Raw genomic sequence first — 20,841 nt, 5'->3', positions numbered from 1 at the left:
TTACTCTCTGAGTAAAGAACCTACCTCTGACATCTGTCCGATATCTATCTCGCCTCATTTTAAAGCTATGTCCCCTCGTGCTAGCCATCACCATTCAAGGAAAAAGGCTCTCACTGTCTACCCTATCTAATCCTCTGATCATCTTGTAATTTTCTTTATCCCTGAACTATAAAGGGGTTCCCCCCTCCTCCTCCCCTCACCACAGCGCACCCTCCCGACCCGATCACTGCCGCATGAAAAATGCTAGCTTGGCAGTGCCAGACTGACACTCAGGTGGCACTGCCATGTTGCCAGGCTGGCACTGCCAGGGTACCACCCTGCACAGGGGGCCTCCGATCCCCTGGGTGACCCCCATACCTGCCGCTCGGTGTGGTCCCTGTTTTGTGAAGACCAACACCAAATGGCACTCACCGTCCTCTCCCCACAGATGCTGTCAGACCTGGGGCGATTGTCCAGTATTTTCTGTTTTTGTTACAGATTTGTGCGTCCGGCTGGGTAACGTGTTTAGAAAACTCGTCCAAAGAAATATAATCAAAAGTGTGGAAATAAATGAATGAGAATAAAGCCGGCCAGCAATACGGCGGAATAAATCAAAGTGGGATTTTAAGAATGTGGAGGGGGAAGTGGAGGGAGCCTCTCGGTGCTCAGAGCTCCTGACGCTGTGTAGCAGATGGTGAATGTGTTGGTGTTTCTGAGAGAAGGGTTTTTACAGGGGAACCAGCTCTGTGTGTACGTGATGTCAGAGAGAGTTGTGTGTGGCCAGCTCTCCTCCAGCCTTTAACAGTGCCACCCCAGCGCTGAGCACAGCGCAAAGCCACTCCGAGCCAGGCGGTAGCAGCACACAGTCGGTCAGAGGCAGCAGCGCCAACACTGTGCGTCCAACACGGTGATCTGGAGCCGCAGGCAGCCACTCTGCACCTTCCACTGACGGCGAGCACCTCCTGAGGCTTCACTGCTGACAGGATTACACTGCACTCTCCACACACACACACACACACAAAGGAAACCTCATCCGAAAGGAGCACGATTTCAATCGCAGAACATTGTTTGAATTGACCACAGAGAGAAAAGAAGAAAATTGAAAGAAGAGTAAGAGGTGAGTTTTAAATCCATTCTACCTTCGTCGAATGGCAATGTTTTGATATTAGAGCTGGATATTCAAAGCGGCTTTAGTGCATTACGATCTCAGTGGCGGACAATGGTGCGGATTCCTTTAAAGTTTGCTGCCGAGCTCGAAGGGACAGCTTTGCAAAGCGCGGTTCCATGTTCAGCAGCGAGAGACAATCTTCACAGAGGAGGGGGGGGGGGGGGGGGGGGATGGAGAGGGCTCGATTCCGGTCCTTGGCTAACATTCAGAGTCCATCTCCTGTCTATTTGTTTCACATTTTGAATGCACACCTCTGCTTGCCCGGTGGGTTTATTTAAATACTGCCTTGTTAGCTCACTGCGCCTGAGGAAGCCCAACTGGACTGGTCCCTGCCTCCCCCCCCCCATGTTCAATGGTGGCGAATGGCTCACTGCGCTCCGCTTCGCGGGCCCCTGCCTGCTCTCTGGATCTCTTCCACACACCCACAAACCTTTCCAAGGCTCTGGGGTCACCCCCCTCCCTCTTCACCTCAGCGCCACTCCGTCTCTTTATTCCAGGCTGCCCTCTGCTCAACAGGGTTACTTTCCTGTCAGATGTATTTGAGAGCCTGTTCGTCTCTCCTGCTTTTGCAATGAATCCCCCCACTCTCCTCTCCCTCTGCCCCTTACCCCTCAGGTGTACAGACACAGACAAAGCCTGCCCCCCCCCCCCCCCACTCTCCTCTCCCTCTGCCCCTTACCCCTCAGGTGTACAGACACAGACAAAGCCTGCCCCCCCCCCCCCCCCACACACACACAGCCCACTGCACACATGTCAGCCGGGAACTCGCTGTGCACTCCCAACTGACACTCACTTCACAGCCGGGGTAAAGGAATTTCTTTTTTAATTTAAAAAAAATATATACAATTCTATCGAAGAGACGTGCAAAGAATGAAAAGCAGGCGGCGGGGAAATGAGGGGAAAGTGAGTTCAGACAGGAAGATGCAGGAGATTGAGAATACTGGGGGAGAGGCAGACATACAGACTGGAGAGTCAGCAGGGGAGAGGGACAGTGTGTACTGAAACTATCTGACAATGTAATCGTGCACACACTCGTGGTGACTCTTGGGCTAGTCAGGAGATTGGGATCTCATGTGAGGACTAGACTGGGAAACTGCTCACCCCCCCCCCCCCCCCCCCCCGCAACAATATAAATCCTATCCTTTTCCAGTTTTCTGTAGCTGTGACAAAAGAGTCACCCAGACTCCAAACGTCAGCTCTGTTCGCTCTCTACAGCTGCTGTCAGACCTGCTGAGGTTGTCCAGTATTTTCTGTTTTTCTGTGTGTGAATGTACACCAGTTAGATCCAGCAGATTAATGCCACAAGCTGGATGCATTGGCTATTCATTCCATTTCCCTCCTCATTGTCCCCCGACTGTGGGAATATTACTCACTTTGTAATGGGGTTAGAGAGCTTCACCAGCAATGGCCCGACCACCTCTCAATGTATTCTTCAATCACTGGGCTTTGAAAGGAGAACTCTTTGGTGTTTACACATTCACCACATTAGGGACACTGTCATTCCAAGGTTCATAGCCTCTAGGTAGCAGCTTTCCGAAATCAATGGAACAGAAACATGTCAAAACAATTTGATCATCACAGATCAATGGAAGTATTTTTTATTGAATCAGTGACTTTGTTCTCTATGAGAGACAGGGGAGAAGGAAGACATCTGCTTGTAGAGATTCTAATGTGGAACTATTCTTGAGTAACAAAGGGACTGCCACATTCACCCTTAAACAGCAGTTTTTACACCCTGTTTACATCGGGGGAGAGGGATAAACTCAGCAGCTACAGCCAGTTAGCCTAACATCAGTGGTGGGGAAACTTTTAAAGTCAATAATCAAGGACAAAATGAATTGGTATCTGGTATTAATCAGTATGTGGAGAAGTATGAGTTAATCACAGATGTAAAGGTAAATTCTGTTCGAGCAGCTTAATCGGGTTATTGTGATAATAATAATCTTTATTAGTGTCACAAGTAGGCTTACATTAACACTGCAATGAAGTTACTGTGAAAAGCCCCACTCGCCACAGTCCGGTACCTGTTCGGGTACACAGAGAGAGAATTCAGAATGTCCAATTCACCTAACAGCACGGCTTTCAGAACTTGTGGGAGGAAACCGGAGTACCCGGAGGCAATCCACGCAGACAAAGGGAGAACGTGCAGACTCCACACAGACAGTGACCCAAACCGGGAATCGAGCCCGGGTCCCTGGCGCTGTGAAGCAACCGTGCTAACCACTGTTGTAAGTAAGAGGATGTGTTGAGGGGGGTAGTGAGTTAGGACAGGTAGATGTTGAATATATGAGGCGGGATTCTCCGTCCCACCAGCCCCATTTCCCGGCACAGCGCGCCCCTGCCAGCAGTGGGATTCTCCGTTCGCACAGCCGGCCAATGGGGTTTCTCATTGCGGTACTCGGGAAACCCGCAGGCGTGAGTGCGCTGCCGGCAGACCGGAGGATACTGCCGTTGTAGAATCCCGCAGATGAACTTACAAAAGGTGATTGCAAAGTACCAAATGTTGTTGTTAGCAAAATTGAACTCTGTGGGATTAAAAGGAATAGGGCAGCACAGAGTCAAAACTGGCTAAGGGTCAGATCAGGGGTGGGCAAACTTTTCCGTGCAAGGGCCACATTCAGAAATTCACAATTCACAAAGGGCCGCATAGTATATTAAGTAGAATAATTACTTCACCCGGTTATGATTCTGGGCGCCTCATATAGAACACAGAACAGTACAGCACAGAACAGGCCCTTCGGCCCTCGACATTGTGCCGAGCAATGATCACCCTACTCAAGTCAACGTATCCACCCTATACCAGTAAGTAACCCAACAGCCCCCCCTCATTAACCTTAAAAAAAAATTAAAAAAAAAAAAAATTTTTTTTTTAAAATAATTTTTTTTTTTTTTAATGACTTGGTGGGTCGCAGAAATACCTTTGGCGGGCCGCATGCGGCCCGCGGGCCGTAGTTTGCCCACCCCTGGGTCAGATGGTGGAGCGGAGTTATGATCAGTTTTTCAGAGGTAACTGTTGGAAGTATTGCTCTTCTGATATATATAAATGATCTAGACTGAAGATACGTGGCATAATTTCAAAATTCACAGATGACATGAAACTCAGAATATAGTTAACATTTACGATCCCATATGCACTGTGTAAGAAACGTGGATTTCAGAGAGCTTGACACCTGCTGAGGACAAATAAATGTTTAATGCAGAAAATGTGAGCTGGAACATTTTGGTAAGAAGAATGAGGAGACATAGTCTAAATGGAATGGTCCCATTTTAAAGAGGGTGCAGCCAACAACAGAGAAGCCAGGGTTGGATGTACAAGAATCTTGGAAAGTGGCAGGCAAGTTGTCAAAAAGCATAGAGGAACCTTGGTGTTATTACTAGAGACACAAAGTACAAAATTAAGACACAAACAAACCTTTAGTAATCTCTTATTAGGCTACAAATGGACCATTTAGTCCAATTCTGGGCACCACAGGAAGAAGCCAAGGATTCAGAGGGGTACAAATGAGATTTACCATTGTGAGACCAGGGTTGCCTGATTTTAGTTGTGTGGAGTAATTGGAGAATCTGTGGTAATTCTCCATAGAGCGGGGAGGTTAGGACGAGATTTAATAGATGTTTTCAAAATCATGAACGGTTTTGGTGGAGTAGACAAGAGGAAACTGTTTTTCAGGGGCAGAAAAGTTGGAGATCAGAGGACACATTTATTTTTTTTTCTATAAATTTAGAGTACCCAATTATTTTTTTTTCCAAATTAAGTGGCAATTTAGCATGGTCAATCCACCTATCCTGCACATCCTTGGGTTGTCGGGGTGAAACCTACGCAGACGTGGGGAGAACGTGCAAACTCCACACGGACAGCGATCCAGGGCCGGGCCTCGGACCTGGGTCCTCAGCGCCGCAGCCCCAGTGCTAACCACTGAGCCACATGCCGCCCCAGAGGACACAGATTTAAAGTGATTGTCAAAGACACTTTTTCTTAACACAGTGAGCTGTTGTAATCTGTAAACTTTTTGCTGTAATGGGACATACAAACATGCCAATTAGAGCAGGTGTAGGCCACTTGACTCCTCGAGTTTTCAATGAGGTCATGCTGATCTGATTGTAATCTCAACCCCACATTACTGTCTACACCGATTATCTTTCAACCTGCTGTCAACACCCCTCAGGACTTTAATGATTTTGATTATGTCACCTATTCCTGATGGAAATAGGTCCACTGGCAACATTCAAAAGGGAATTAGATAAATATATCAAGATTAAAAAAAAGTTATGATGAAAGAACCAGGAATTGGGATTATTGGATAGATGTTCTTTGGAGAATTGGGACAGCGAGGAGCATTGCGGGAGTAGTCCCAAGGATTGAAATCAAAGCTGAATAGCAGGGAGAGTGAGGAACGTCTCAGGATAGGTCGCAAGGAATTAGACAGAATAATAGCAGAATCGTATCAGAGAGCAGTGAACCAGAGGAGAGGAAAAGCACTCAGTGATGCCACAGCACAAGAAGGGGCAGCAGGGCTGTGTGTACAGGAATCATTTATTTCGAGATAAGGGACAAGTCTTGAGTTTATTTCTGATAAGATGAAACAGTGGTCTAATAAATCGAGGCATGGAAAGACACTTCAGTCCTGTTGAATATACGTCTTGATGTACGTGAGTAGATTTTCAGTTCAGAATATTAGTGAGGGCAATGGTTCCTCTGACGGATACAGCCAAAACCAAGTTCAAGGTAATATGGGTGACCCAACCGTACAGTAGGCAGGAGGGTGGGGCTGGCGGGGGATGGGGGGCGGTGGTGAGGTTGGCCACAAAGGCAACAATGATATGGGATTAAATAGTTTGTGGGATAGACAGGCATTTCTGCAGTCATTGGTGAGATTCCAGGGTGCTATGTTACTTTGCTGTCGCCATGCTCAAGGACTTCATGTAGCAGCTACTGAACGTTCTGAGGGGTTAGAGGGAATGTGAACCAAACGCCATGGTTCATATTGTTACCAATGATATAGGTGGAAAGGCGGATGAGGCTCTGCAGGGAGATCTTTAGCGAGCAAGGAAAGAAATTAATTAGGAGGAACTCGAATGTGGTAATTCCCAGATTACTCACAGTGAATACATGCACTAGCAAATACATAAATAGTACTGTAAAGTAGATGAATGTGTGGCTGGATATATGATAATACAGGGAGAGCTGTAGTTGTCAGAAACATTGGGGCTTGTTCTGGGAAAGACGAGACCTGTACAAGACAAACGGGTCCAACTTCAACAGGATCAGGATCAATACCATCATGGCGAGCTTTGTGCATACTGTTGCGGGGTTTAGCAAAGAGATGGGAAGACAATCAGGAAATGGAAGACAGCAACTTAGTAAGACCGTACCAGCCTCCCCGAACAGGCGCCGAATGTGGCGACTAGGGGCTTTTCACAGTAACTTCATTTGAAGCCTACTCGTGACAATAAGCAATTTTCATTTCAAGGCAGTGAAAACAAATACTAGAAAATACATAACAAAGGAGTTGTTCAGAGATTCATGGTATATACTTCAATGCAAGAAGTTTGGTAAATAGGCAGATGAGCTGAGGGAACAAAATAGACACTTAGAAGTGTGATATCATTGTATTGCTGAAACAAGACTTTAAGAAGGAAAGGGATAGCAACTCAGCATTCTTGACTATGGGATTTTCAGGTGCGATAAGAGAGGAGAATAAAAGAATGGGTTTTCACTATTGACGAAATAAATAATTACAGCCAAGAAGAAAGATGATGTGCTGGAAGGATCATCAATGAGGCCTTATGGGTTTAAGTAAAGAACGAAAATTAGACAATTGTTGGGAGTGTACTATAGACAAATAGTACGAGGGTGTTAGAAAAACAAATGTGTAGGCAGATCTCTCAGAAGTGCAAAAACTACAAGCAAGTAATAGGAACAAATTTCAACAACCCTAATATTAGCTGGGCTAGAACCAATGTTAACACAATACAGACTGCAGCACTCTAAAAATATGTTCAGAAAACTTATTTTCTGCAAGTACATAGCAAGTCCAAGAAGAGAAGGTATAATTCTCGGTTTGATTTAAGGAATTAATCTGTGCAGCAAGCAAAAGATAATAGGTGAAAGGTGGCTTTGTGACCAGAAGTCTATTTCTAGTAGAGTTCTGTACTAGCACCCTTACTTTTGTCATCATCAATGATTTAGACTTAAACGTATATGACATGATTAAGAGGTTTGCAGATTGTGTAGTTGATGTGAGTAGAAAAGCTGTTGAATGCAGGAAGATATCAATAGATTAGTTAGGTGGGCAGAGATGTGCCAAATTCAATTCAATTTGAGAAGCGTGATATGTATTTGGGAGGGAAAACATGGCAACAAAATATAAAATACACAATGGAATTCTTAAAAGTTCAAAGAAACAAAAAGATCTTTTTTTTAATGTATTTTGTTCCAAACTTATTCGAAAAGTACAAAACATAAATAATCTGGGGAACATGCTCCCCAACTCACAGTTTTACAGTCTGTATAAATTTTTCCCCTTTTTCTCCCCACCCCCACCATGCGCGACAAACAATTCCTCAAACATGGCCAACAACAGTCCCCACTGAACAAAAAGATCGCTAATTGCATACCATAGATATCTGAGGCCAGCAGGACTGGCAGATAAGGGGCTGGATTCTCCACACCCCGAAGCCAAAGTCGCGGCCGGCGCTGGGGCAGAAAAAACATTTTCCCGAACGGAATCGGGACTGGCACCGGTTCCCCAATTCTGTGGGCCCAGAAAAACCGCCACGCAGCCTAGGACCGACCTGGGGGCCGTTGCCAGAGGCCTGCACCGCCATTCTCCGCCCCGAATGGCTGAAGTCCCAACGGAGTGGACCTAATTTGGTCCAGCAGGTCGGGATACTGGCCTGGCTTCTGCGGACTCAGTCCAAAGCTTCCCTGGTCGGGGGCCGGCCCGATCAGAGGGAGGGGAGAGGCCTTATAGGCGGCCGGGAAAGGGTTGAGCAGGCGGGCAGGGTCGGGCGCGCAGCCAATTGGGGGTTTATTTTTAGGGTCCAGCTCCGCAGTCCAAGTCTGCCATGGAGCACGGCACGGCATCTAGAGTGGCCATTATTTGCAGCGAAAGCTTCTAGATCTACACCAGGTCCCTACTAAGCCCCTGCAGGGCTAGGAATTAGTGGTCCTTTCACGCCAGCTTTTCTGGCGTGAAACTCCATAGTTTTGACGCCGGAGTGGGGACATAGTCCCAATAATGGAGAATCCAGCCCCAGGTGTTTTAAGAAGATACTGGGATAGCTTATTAGCTGTGATATGGAATATAAGAGCAAGGAATTTATGCTAGAACAATACAAAACACGTTTTAATCCATAGCTGGAGTCCTGCACAGAGTTTTGGTCAACACATAACAGGAAGGATGTAATTGCACCAGACAGGACATGGAGGAGATTTACAAGCAGTGGAGAATTTTAGTTGCAAGAGGAGATTGGATAGGCTAAACAGGGGAGGTTGACAGGAGATTTAATTGCAATATGTAAAATTAAGAGAGGCTGAAATAGAGTGGATAGGAAGACCTGGCTGTCCTCATCTGTGCAGTAGTTGGTAAATTCATTAGCATGATGGAAGAGGGCATTGATCACCTCCTTTATGTATCTGTATGTGGAAGCCTGTGATAGGCCATATGTGGTGCATCTGTTGCCCTGGAAAGCACTGATGGTGAAAACATTGAGTGCTGCAATCACTTTGAGGGCCACCAGCATGGGGTTCCCACCAAATCCAAGTGACCACATGTCTTGCTGCATAATTCAGCATATTTCAGTGATTACTTCTTGGGACAGCCTCAGTCACCACGGACATGACTTCCCTGTCACCTTCAGGTGTTTAGTTCTTGTTCTAAGAATGCGGTGACACATCAGTGTCCTTCTTCCATGATGTCTTCTTTGGATGGCTGCATCCTGACCAGCTTCCCCTTGTGCTGTCTGCTGCTGGCATTGTAGTAATTGATCGGTAAGAGCCCACCCTTTGTCACATTCTCTTCTCCTGCTCCCAAGGCTGCAATAATACTGTGTATATGAGACCCATGGGTATTCCAGCACTTGAAGTGTGAAGAAGGCAGACAGTGAGATAAGAACATGTTTGTCCATGGATTTCACTTGTATAACTGAGGGCAGCGAAATTTTCAACACCTTCTATTGTTCACAACTTAAACTCCATCCACCACACACAGGGCTCCTCCTACTTTGATCAGCAAGGAGAAGCACTAATGTAGTGCTAATATCACTGGACTGTTAATCCAAAGGACCAGGTTAATGGCTCCGGGGGCGTGGGTTCAATCACCACAGCAGCTAGTGGAATTTAAATTTAATTAATAAATCAGGAATATGAAGCTGGTCTCGGTGATGAAGCTATCATTGAATGATGTAAAAACCCACAGCAATGTGGTTAACTCTTAACTGCCCTCTGCAATAGCTCAGCAAGCTACTCAGCTCAAGAGTAATTAGGGATGGGCAATAAAGTCTGGCCTTGCTAGTAACGCCCACATCCCATTGAAGATATTCAGTCACCCAGCCTCGACTGTTCCCTGGGAAGAGAATTCAAAAGACTAATGACCCTGTGAGAGAATAAATTCCTCCTCATCATCATCTTAAATGGGAGACCCCTGTTTTGAAACAGTACATCCTGGGTCTAGATTTTGCCAATTGGGGGAACATCCTCCCAACATTTACTCTATCCAGCCCCCTTAGGATTCTATATGTTTCCATAAGATTACCTCTAATTTTTCTGAACCTGCTCAACCTTTCGTCATAAGTAACCACATCATTCCAGCATTCAGCTTCGTGAACCTTGCCTGAGCAAGTATATCCTTCCTTAACTGTTCCCAGTGCTCTAGGTGCAGTCTCACCAATTCCCTGCACAAGTCTGGCAAGACCTGCCTGCTTTTACACTCCATCCCTCTTGCAGTCAATGCCAGTATTCCATTTCCCTTCTTAATGACTTACACCCGCATACAAACATTCCGTGATTCATGCACATGGACACCCAGATCCCTCTGTACCATAGCATTCTTTTGTCTGTCTCTATTTAAATAATATCCTATCATATAATAACAAAATAGAAGAATAATGTGTCCAACAAGGAGTACTGGAGGACACCCATGGCAGAGTGACATGTGCTGGCAGAGAAATGGCCTCTCAATCAAGGTTGCCTCTCTTTGCCTAAAGAAATGCAGAGATTGCAGTAAAGCAGTCAGACAAAAGTGAGATGCCGTGGTGTAGCCAGAAGCTGTGCAAGGACAGTATAACACCTTTGACCAGGTTAAACATGTGAAGTCTGATAAACTGTTACGATGTTGTCCCCATGTATCTCCTTATTTGTGTCGCAGGCTATTTAAGTGATAATCAGTTGCTTAATGATCCTCCGAAAGTTGTTCCAAGACCTATGTTGGTGCCTTGCCCTAGAAATGAGCTGAACTAGTGTTTCCACTCATTTCCCCACCTTGGTTATTTTGGGGGCTCTTTAATGCCTGAATTATTCAGGAAAAATGATCATCCCAAGTCTACAAACCACAGTTTATTATCACCCAACTGATGGTGTTAATGACGCCCTGGGTGCGTACATGGTCAATTCCAGCCTCATAGGCCCCCGAGTCCCAACATAAGTGAATTAACTAATAATAAAGTTTCTGAGATCTTTGACCCTTGGCTGCGACAATAACTTACAGGCACAATATTTAGAAGTGAAACACAAAAAACTGTTCATATATAACAACGGTAGAGGTAAGACATGCAATGATTATCATAGAATATTGGCCAGCTAATCTATTACTTCCCACTTTTACCATCACACCCTTCACCCAAACACACAAGACAGAGGCATACAGGAAATGGGAACGGTAAAATGATAGGGATTAAAAGGGAAGAAAGAAAGATGAGTGTTCTTATCGCAGATTTTGAAATCGTTGTAGTCGGCTATTTCCCCAGGATGCAGACTGCTGAAACCACCAAATAGATTGCTGACAAACTTCTTCTGGCTGGAACATTCAGACAGGGCTCTCAGGCTGTGGGATTCCCTCTCGGGAGTCACTTAACCCGGGAATATGAAGTAGCGCATTGGCTGCCAACCAAGTCCATCAAAATAAGTAATTACTGAGGCCAGACCAAGGAGCACATCTTACCGGGAGTTTCCCGAGGCGAGAAAAATGTTGCCGGGGGTTTCCTTTCTTAAAAAATTATAGGGGAATCCCATCTTAAAGGCATAGGTAATTGTCCAATACAAAAATTATAAATGAGAAAAGGAATAGAAATTACAAAGGAAAACAAATGACAGACAAAGATTTACAAGCAGATCCTTAAAATAGACAGGTAGAGCGTTTCAGTAAGTTTTCGGAAGGATGTTAAAGTAGAAAACAGGGATAGCAAAAATAAGGATACCTTGTTATCATGCATAATATTTACAATTAAAGAAGTTCCCCAGGTCTCCTGTCTGTTCCCACATTTCCAACTTCTCAAGGCAAAACTCTTATTATTAGAGAAAAAGTCTTCACTTTCAGAATGTGGTTAAACATAATAACAAGAATAACAACAACTAATATTTAAACAGTAACTTCAATGTTCCAATGCACTTTTCAAGAGCAATATAAAACAAAATGACACTGCACCACAAAAGGAGATATTAGGTCAGATGACCAAAGGCTTTGTCAATGAGGAAGGTTTGCAGAATTGCCTTAAAGGAGGAAAGTGGGGTCGAAAGGTGGAAAGGTGCAGGAAGTGTATTCCAGAGCTTGGGATCTAGACAACAGGAAGTGCAGTCACCAATAGTGAGGTTATTAAACTTGTTGTCAGGATTCTGGAATTAGAGGAATGCAGATATGTTGCAGGGTGGTGGAGTTGGAGAAGATTATAGCAGCAGGGAGAAAAAAGTAATAGAGGGATTTAATCACAAAAAATGAGAATTGTAAAATCAAGATATTGCATAACCAGGAGCCAGCATTGGCGCTCAGGTGAAAGGACTTAGCACGAGTTACAGCACAGGCAACTGAGTTTTGGATGACTTCAAGTTTATGGATAGCACAATGGGAATGCAGCCAGGTGTGTGTTGGCAAAATCGAGTCTAGTGGTAACGAAGTCATGAATCAGGGTTTCGGCAGATTAGTTGAGACAGGGGTGAAGTCGGACAACATTATGGAGGTCTAAATGATGTCTTCGTGATGAATGTAAGATTGGATGCTAATCTGGGGTCAAATATGATACCAGCTCTATGGACAGACTGTATTTGTACTTGTTTTATTGTCACGTGTACCGAGGTACAATGAAAAGTATTGTTCTATGGACAGTCTAGACAGATCATTCCATACATTTTTTGAAATAATATTTTTACTCTCCCCTTTTTTCACATTTTCTCCCAAATTTACACCCACCAACAATAAACAATCAGTAACGAATGCAATATCAATCCCCATATTGACAACAACAAACCCATCCTCCCACCAAACCCCCAAACAGCAGCCCGCATGTTAACATAAACAAATAACAAAAAAGAATCAGGAATCACCCATAGTCACCATTAACATATACAGTCTGCCTCCCCTCAACCCTCCCAAACCCCCACTTAATGTTCAATGTAATCCAATTCTCGAAAGCGCATAATGAATAATGCCCACGAATTGTAGAACCCCTCCGTCCTTTCCCTCAGTTCAAACTTGACCTTCTCAAGAGTCAAGAATTTCAGCAGGTCCCCCCGTCATGCCAGGGCGCAGGGTGGAGAGGTTGATCTCCACCCTAACAGGATCTGCCTTCGGGCGATCAATGAGGCGAAGGCTGCATCTGCCTCCACACCCGTTTCCAACCCCGGCTGGTCCGACACTCCGAATATGGCCTCCCGAGGGCCCACGTCCAGTTTCGCGTACACCACTTTAGAGATTACGCTAAAAACCTTCCTACAGTAATCCTTCAGCTTTGGACAGGACCAAAACATATGAACGTGGTTTGCGGGGCCCCCTGGCAACGTTCACACACATCTACCTCCTCAAAGAGCCGGATCATCCTCGCCCTTGTGAGGTGCGCTCTATATACCACCTTCACCCCCAACCTCACGCACAAGGTGGAGGCGTTCACCCTTCAGAGCACCTCATACCTGAACCCCTCCTCCATCTCCTCTCCCAACTCTTCCTCCCATTTTGCTTTGATCCCTTCCAGTGGTGCCTTCTCCTCTCCCAAAATAGCTCCGTAAACTGCTGACACCACCCCTTCTCCAGTCCCCCTGTCACCAGCATCTCCTCCAGCAATGTGGAAGCCGGCTCCACCGGGAAGCTCTGTATCTGGCAAAGTCTCGAACCTGCATATACTTAAATATTTCCCCCTGCTCCAGCCCATACTTCGCTCCCAGCTCCTTCAATCCTGCAAACCGATCCCCAAGAAGCAAATCTTTTAGCTTCCTAATTCCTTTCTCCTCCCATCTCCGAAAATTTCCATCCCACTTCCCTGGCTCAAATCTATGGTTCCCCTGAATTGGCATTTCCCTTGACCCTGCTCCCAACCCGAACTGCTGGTGAAACTGCCTCTAAATTTTCAACGAAGCTATGACTACCAGACTCCCTGAGTATTTGCCCAGGGCCGTCGGGAGCGGCGCTGTTACTAGTCAATACCAACCCCCTCCACAAACTTTCCTCCATTCTGACCCACTGGGAATCAACCCCTCTGACTCAGCCCCGTACCTTCTCCACATTCGCCACCCAGTATTAATAGATCAGGTTCGGAACACCCAAACCCGTTGCCTGCCTTCCTTTCTGTAGTAGCAACTTTCTAATTTTGGCCACCTTCGTTCCCCATATGAATGAGGTAATCATCCCTTGAATCTCTCTAAAAAATGCCTTTGGCAGGAAAATCGGAAGGGATTGGAAAATAAACACAAATCACAGCAACAAGTTCATTTTAACCGCCTGTACCCAACCCGCCAGTGACAGATGGGGACCATGCTATCTTGCCAGATCACCCTCCCCCCCAAACTAGAAATGTTGCACCAATGGAGCCCCCCCACCACCACCAATCCTGAGCAACCTGCACCACCCCCAGGCATCTAAAATGAGTCCCTGGTCTACGGAATGGCAGACCCCCCCACACCTGCAAACCAACCCCGGCTGAGACACCACAGAATATTCACTCTTGTCTAGACTTAATTTGTAAGATTATTCCATACATGAAAAAAACATGGGACACACATAAATACACAATGTAAATACATAGGCACTGGACTGCAGTACTACTCAGTAGGGAAAATGTGTGAAGAGATCAGTTCAGTCCATAAGGAGGTCATTCAGGAGTCTGGTAACAGCTGGGGAAGCTGTTTTTGAATCTGTTAGTGCATGTTCTCAGACTTTTGTACCTTCTGCTCGATGGAAGAAGTTGGAAGAGTGAATAATCCAGGTGGAATGGGTCTTTGATTATGCTGTCCGCTTTCCCAAGGCAGCGGAAGGTGTAGGCAGAGTCAATGAATGGGAGGCGGGTTCGCATGATGGACTGGGATGTGTTCACAACTCTCTGTAGTTTCTTACGGTCTTAGGCCGAGCATTTGCCATACCAGGCCATGCTGTAGCCAAATAGGATGCTTTCTATGGTGCATCTGTAAAGTTGGTAAGAGTCAATGTGGACATGCCAAATATCCTTAGTTTCCCTCCTGTACTCTGGCACATCGTTGTTTGAGAACCGACTCATGGCAGTCGCATCATCGACAAAACTGTAGATGGAGTTGGAGCCAAATTTTGACACGCAGTCGTGTGTGTATCAGGGCATTATAGGGGGCTAGGTACGCAGCCTTCTGGGGCTCCGGTGTTGAAGACTATCGTGGAGGAGGTGTTGTTGCTTATCCTTACTGATTACGGTCTGTGGGTCAGAAAGTCGAGATCCAGTTGCAGAGTGAGGAGCCAAGTCCCATGTTTTGCAGCTTTGATTTGAGCTTGGCTGGGATTATGGTGTTGAAGGGGCGGAGTTGTAGTCAATGAGTTGCAGTCTGATGTAGGAGTCCTTGTTGTCGAGATGCTCTAGGGATAAGTGTAGGACCAAGGAGATGGCATCTGATGACAATTGTACTGGATCTAGGCCTTCTGGGGATATGGAGTTGATGTGTCTCATGACCAACCTCTCGAAGCACTTCATAATGATGGACATCAAGGCCACCGGACGGCAGTAATTGATGCACGTAGCCTGGTTCTTCTTTGGCACCGGCATGATGGTGGTCTTCTTGAGGCAGGTGGGAACCTCGGAACAGAGTAGGGAGAGGTTGAAGATGTCCACAAACACATAAGAATATAAGAACATAAGAACTAGGAGCAGGAGTAGGCCATCTGGCCCCTCGAGCCTGCTCCGCCATTCAATGAGATCATGGCTGATCTTTTGTGGACTCAGCTCCACTTTCCGGCCCGAACACCATAACCCTTAATCCCTTTATTCTTCAAAAAACTATCTATCTTTACCTTAAAAACATGTAATGAAGGAGCCTCAACTGCTTCACTGGGCAAGGAATTCCATAGATTCACAACCCTTTGGGTGAAGAAGTTCCTCCTAAACTCAGTCCTAAATCTACTTCCCCTTATTTTGAGGCTATGTCCCCTAGTTCTGCTTTCACCCGCCAGTGGAAACAACCTGCCCTCATCTACCCTATCTATTCCCTTCATAATTTTAAATGTTTCTATAAGATCCCCCCTCATCCTTCTAAATTCCAATGAGTACAGTCCCAGTCTGCTCAACCTCTCCTCATAATCCAACCCCTTCAACTCTGGGATTAACCTAATGAATCTCCTCAGCACACCCTCCAGTGCCAGTACGTCCTTTCTCAAGTAAGGAGACCAAAACTGAACACAATACTCCAGGTGTGGCCTCACTAACACCTTATACAATTGCAACATAACCTCCCTAGTCTTAAACTCCGTCCCTCTAGCAATGAAGGACAAAATTCCATTTGCTTTCTTAATCACCTGTTGCACCTGTAAACCAACCTATGCCAGTTGGTCCATGTAGAATCTGAGCGCACGACCAGGGACCCAGTCAGGATCTGTCGCTTTCTGAGCGTTCACTTTCAAGATGACCGATCTGACTTGGGAAGCTGAGACGATGGGTATCAGTGTGTCTGAGGCTACTGGGGCAGTTAATAATGGTTTAATGGTTTCCTGTTTGAACCAAGCATAGAATGCATAGACTGACTCAATCTCAGACTATTGTCAGGGACAGGGACAGAGTTGATACCTCGGAGCAAGGACCACATGCAATGGTTTCAATCTTCCCAATATTTAATTTATGGAAATTTCTGCTCATCCAGTGCAGAATTTGGATCCTGAAAATAAGGATCAGGGTGGAGACAGTCACTCCGAGAGTAAGGGAAAACCAGGAAAATGCCCAAGGAAACAACCGGTTCTATTATGTAAACCAGCCTGGGGTGAAGCAGTTTAATCAAAACCACCAAATTATGCTTCTCATTTCCGCACTTGGGACCAAACTAGTGGCACAATGTACGTCCTTTCTCAAGTAAGGAGACCAAAACTGAACACAATACTCCAGGTGTGGCCTCACTAACACCTTATACAATTGCAACGTAACCTCCCTAGTCTTAAACTCCATCCTTCTAGCAATGAAGGACATAATTCCATTTGCCTTCTTAATCACCTGTTGCACCTGTAAAGCAACCTACGCCAGTTGGTCCATGTAGGATCTGAGCGCACGACCAGGGACCCAGGTTGTGGAAGAATTTTGGTCAGCTTAGGGGAAGATTAAAGGAGCAGATGTGTCATATTAACCTGCTGAAACCATGGCGAGATTGGGAGACCCTCATGGACTCTCATTGGGGCCACTTTTGAAAATGAAGACTGGAAGAACTGAGCATGTTCACTTGGCTGAAGAATTAATGGTACAGCAGTGACTAAAATTAATCAAAATTTAGCCTCTTGAGCGGGAGAATGCATGTTGTTAAACGTGATATTGTAGAACCTGTGAGGACAATATCTTGCTGAAATATACTGAAGTCTTGAGGCAAAGAGACCAGAGGTTTCCCAACAGGTCAGAACAATGCTAGTATTAGAAATAATGGAGAATTCTCAAAGTGAGTGGAAAAACCCTATAGTTATTGTAGTAATCCACGGGAGGCAGGAGTTCCGTCACCACACCAATATTTATTTACAATAACAATATTACAGGAGCAGCTACGAACAGTGCTGCTAGCAGTCCAGTCAACTTAAAACTGCTCACAAAGCCTACACAGGTGATTATATGGCCCCCCTCAATGAGCTATCATTGAGGGAGCTCATACTCCAATTGGCCAACCAATAAAGCCAATTGGAGTTCATTACAGTTATGGTGCCAAACTTTGATGAGTCATGCTGATTTTAGCAAAATAAATGATACATCCCAGTTTGATGCTTATCACATGCCCAGGGTAGATGGACTATTGATTAGCTTGGAAATGTCAACTCCTGTGACTTATTGACAGATTGTGTTAACATATTCCAACAAATATTAAAACTGTGGGCTGTACTGGTACTAAATGATACTGTTGTGTCTCTGCTGGCCTCAACTGATGAATGCAGACAGAATTAAATACTCACAGTCAGGTTGATTTACCTTTAAACTCAGCTTTATTATTTCTCTAGGACTTTACCAAGATTTCAGCCAATTGTTTATTTAACAGTTACATAACTTTCAAGATTCATGGCTTGAATCATGTATACTTCCCATTAGAGAGAGCTTGGCCAGGTCAAATTTTCAACAACAAATTTTTATCACAACAAAGAAAAACAGTAACCCCCCCCCCACCACCTCCAAATACAAAAACAATAAATTAACAAGAAAAGAAATCGGCATAAAACCATGAAAACGAACCCCCGTAACAAACCCGTAACCCCCCCTCCCAATCCCCCCGGGTTGCTGCTGAAGTTAACCACCCTCTAACGCTCCGCCAGGAAATCAAGAAAAGGCTGCCACCACCGGAAGAACCCCTGCACCGACCGACCCCCTCAGGGCAAACTTGACCCTCTCCAGTTTAATGAACCCAGCCATGTTGCTGATCCAGGATTCCGGACTCGGTGGCTTCGCATCCCTCCACTGTAAAAGGATCCTGCGCCAGGCTACCAGGGACGCAAAGGCCAGAATGCCAGCCTCTTTCGCCTCCTGCACTCCCGGCTCTGATGCTACCCCGAAAACTGCGAGCCCCCAGCCCGGCTCCACCCTGGAGCCAACCACCTTTGACAAGGTCCCCGCCACCCCCTTCCAAAAGCCCTCCAATGCCGGACACGCCCAAAACATGTGGGTGTGATTCGCTGGGCTCCCCGAACACCTGCCACACCTGTCCTCCCCCCCCAAAGAACCGGCTCAGCCTGGTCCCGGTCATATGCGCCCAATGCAGCACCTTTAGTTGGATTAGACTAAGCCGTGCGCAAGAGGAGGAGGAATTCACCCTCCCCAGGGCATCCGCCCACATCCCCTCATCTATCTCCTCTCCCAGCTCCTCCTCCCACTTCTCTTTCAGCTCTTAGTTATCACTACATTAACGTGTATACATACATATAATTATTTGCATCAAATTTTCTCATCAATCGTTCCCATTTTTGTAAAAACAACTCCATCTCTAATTTCTTGTCCATCCTAACATTCCAGCGCTTTAAGATAATCATAATAAAAGTGTGATACAATAAAAGAATAAGCATGGCTGTTATTACTGAATGTGATATAATTCTTTCCCATGGCTACAGCTGGATATTTGTTCCCCAGTTCCAAATATGATATCACCAACTAATTTCTTTAATTTCACTTATATCAATTTTGATTACACTTCTTCTAACACTTTCTGATGTGTTATATGAGCATATTTAAGGCGCTTTTTAACATTTCTTAAAGTTTCTGGCAACTATTGTACGCTTGTTACAATTTTTCCCAATAATCCTTAAATTCAGATTAAATTTTTTCCATGACATCGATTCGCTCTTGATTTCGTTTATGAATATCAACTAACGCAGTTTTATCAATTCCAGCTGAAACCTGGGGTTTTATCACAAATGTGGATTTCTCAATAGAGCACATTCTAGTCCCATACCAATATCTTTTAAGTGAGGTGGTAACACAATAATCTCCTTTACCCACATGTGTGACCCATGTGATCCTTGCGTTTAGGGTTTTTGGGTTCTAACTTTAGAGTACAAGTTGTATTCTCATTTGTCTTAAATCCACACTTAGCTTGATCGGAGAGGTATATTTTATATGGACAGATTCTAATTTTGCCAGCTTGCTGACATTAGTCCAGCATGGTCCCTACTAATGTTCTGTTCCGTTATCTAGGGGGATGTGACAAAAATAATGGGCGGATTCTCCGTCCCATTGCAACTGTTTTCTGGTGCGGTGCGACCCACAGGCAGTGGTATTCTCCGTCCTGGCAGCCGGTCAACTGGGTTTCCCATTGTGGGCAACCCCACATCGTTGGGAAATCCGCGTGAGTGAGTGCACTGCCGGCAAAATGGAGGATCCCACCGACGGAGAATCCCGCCCAATATAATTCTCACACTTATTCCACATTCCTCTGGACTATACTGGAACTTTCACATTTAACTGCTCTTGTTGAATTCCCAAATATTCACAATAAAACGTTACATAAATTAACATATATCAGTACATAATTATCGACACACAATTCCCTGTGCAATGTAGAAATAAATCAGTTGTCTGCTGAAATGGTTACTTTTCCTACAGAACCAAAAGGGGTGGAGAGTGGGCAGAGAAAGTTGGTACACCATTGCATCCCTTTACATAATTTAAAAACATATAGGGCTGGGTTCTCCATTTCTGCGGCTAAGTGCCGACACCGGCAGGTGAACTGTGGTGGTTTATGACACCAAAATCGGCTCCGAACCCTCAACGATTCCGGGACCGGTGAGGGGCTAGCAGTAGCGCCAGGATAACTCCCGGCTCCTGTGCCAGAAATGGCCAGAGAATGGCCGGGTCCGTGGCTGCGCATGCCGACGAACTGCAGCTGTCACGCCATACAACACGGCGCCGGCCGTGTGCGGACTCTACATGCCAAATCCGACCGCTCACATCACACATCAACCGCACGGTCAGGGACTCAGCCCATCGGGGGTGGAGCATTGGGGGAGGGCCTGCCAATGACGTGCCAACGGTGTTCCAACGGGGTGCAGTATGCGATGGGATGATGTCATTTCAGAGGGGGCGGAGACTCCAAAACCGCCGTCAAAGTGGTGCCGCTCCTGATTTGGGCGTCAGAAGGGATTCTCCGCCCAATCACCGATTACGATATTGGCGTCGGGCACTGGAGAATCCGCCCATAGTGTTCTTATTTCTTCACTTTTGGAAGACTCAAATTGGATTTCTGTCATATTTATCTTATCTATTTTTTGGTCTTGGTTTAAGGTTTACAAAAATGCTTTTTTTTTCCACAGACAGAATTTCCTTTGACAGAAACTCACAACATTTCAAATTAAATGAATTTTAGTTCCCTTTCCAAACAAATTCATTCTTCACTTCTTCCAAACTTCTCCTCAATTGCTCTGTCATCCAATTTCCCTAAATATTGCAAAAAATTTGATTCTAATTCTGGTCTCAATCATTAGACTTCTCTTTTACAATCTGGTTAATTTTTTTTTAGCTATTTTGTTTGACATTTTTGTTTAATTTCCTTTACATACTTTTCACTTGCATTGTTAAAACTCTCAATTTTT

At 45.3% G+C, this 20,841-nt stretch overlaps 1 protein-coding gene across 2 annotated transcripts in view; it reads left to right on the top strand.

Moving 5' to 3' along the window:
• The first annotated feature begins 761 nt into the window (after nucleotides 1–761).
• Nucleotides 762–20,841, top strand: part of LOC119971607 (excitatory amino acid transporter 2-like) — a 244,873-nt gene continuing 224,793 nt past the window's right edge. Inside the window, exon 1 of one of the 2 annotated variants that reach the window (XM_038807395.1) lies at nucleotides 762–1,096. The gene's annotated coding sequence lies outside the window, so the exon portion shown is untranslated. The remainder of the gene's footprint in view (nucleotides 1,097–20,841) is intronic. The other variant, XM_038807394.1, reaches the window with a different exon arrangement.

Source organism: Scyliorhinus canicula, chromosome 9 (genome assembly GCF_902713615.1).
Source record: "Scyliorhinus canicula chromosome 9, sScyCan1.1, whole genome shotgun sequence".
NCBI classification, from domain to species: domain Eukaryota; kingdom Metazoa; phylum Chordata; class Chondrichthyes; order Carcharhiniformes; family Scyliorhinidae; genus Scyliorhinus; species Scyliorhinus canicula.
Note: the sequence above shows the minus strand (reverse complement) of the source record. Positions and strands in the feature narration are given on the sequence as shown.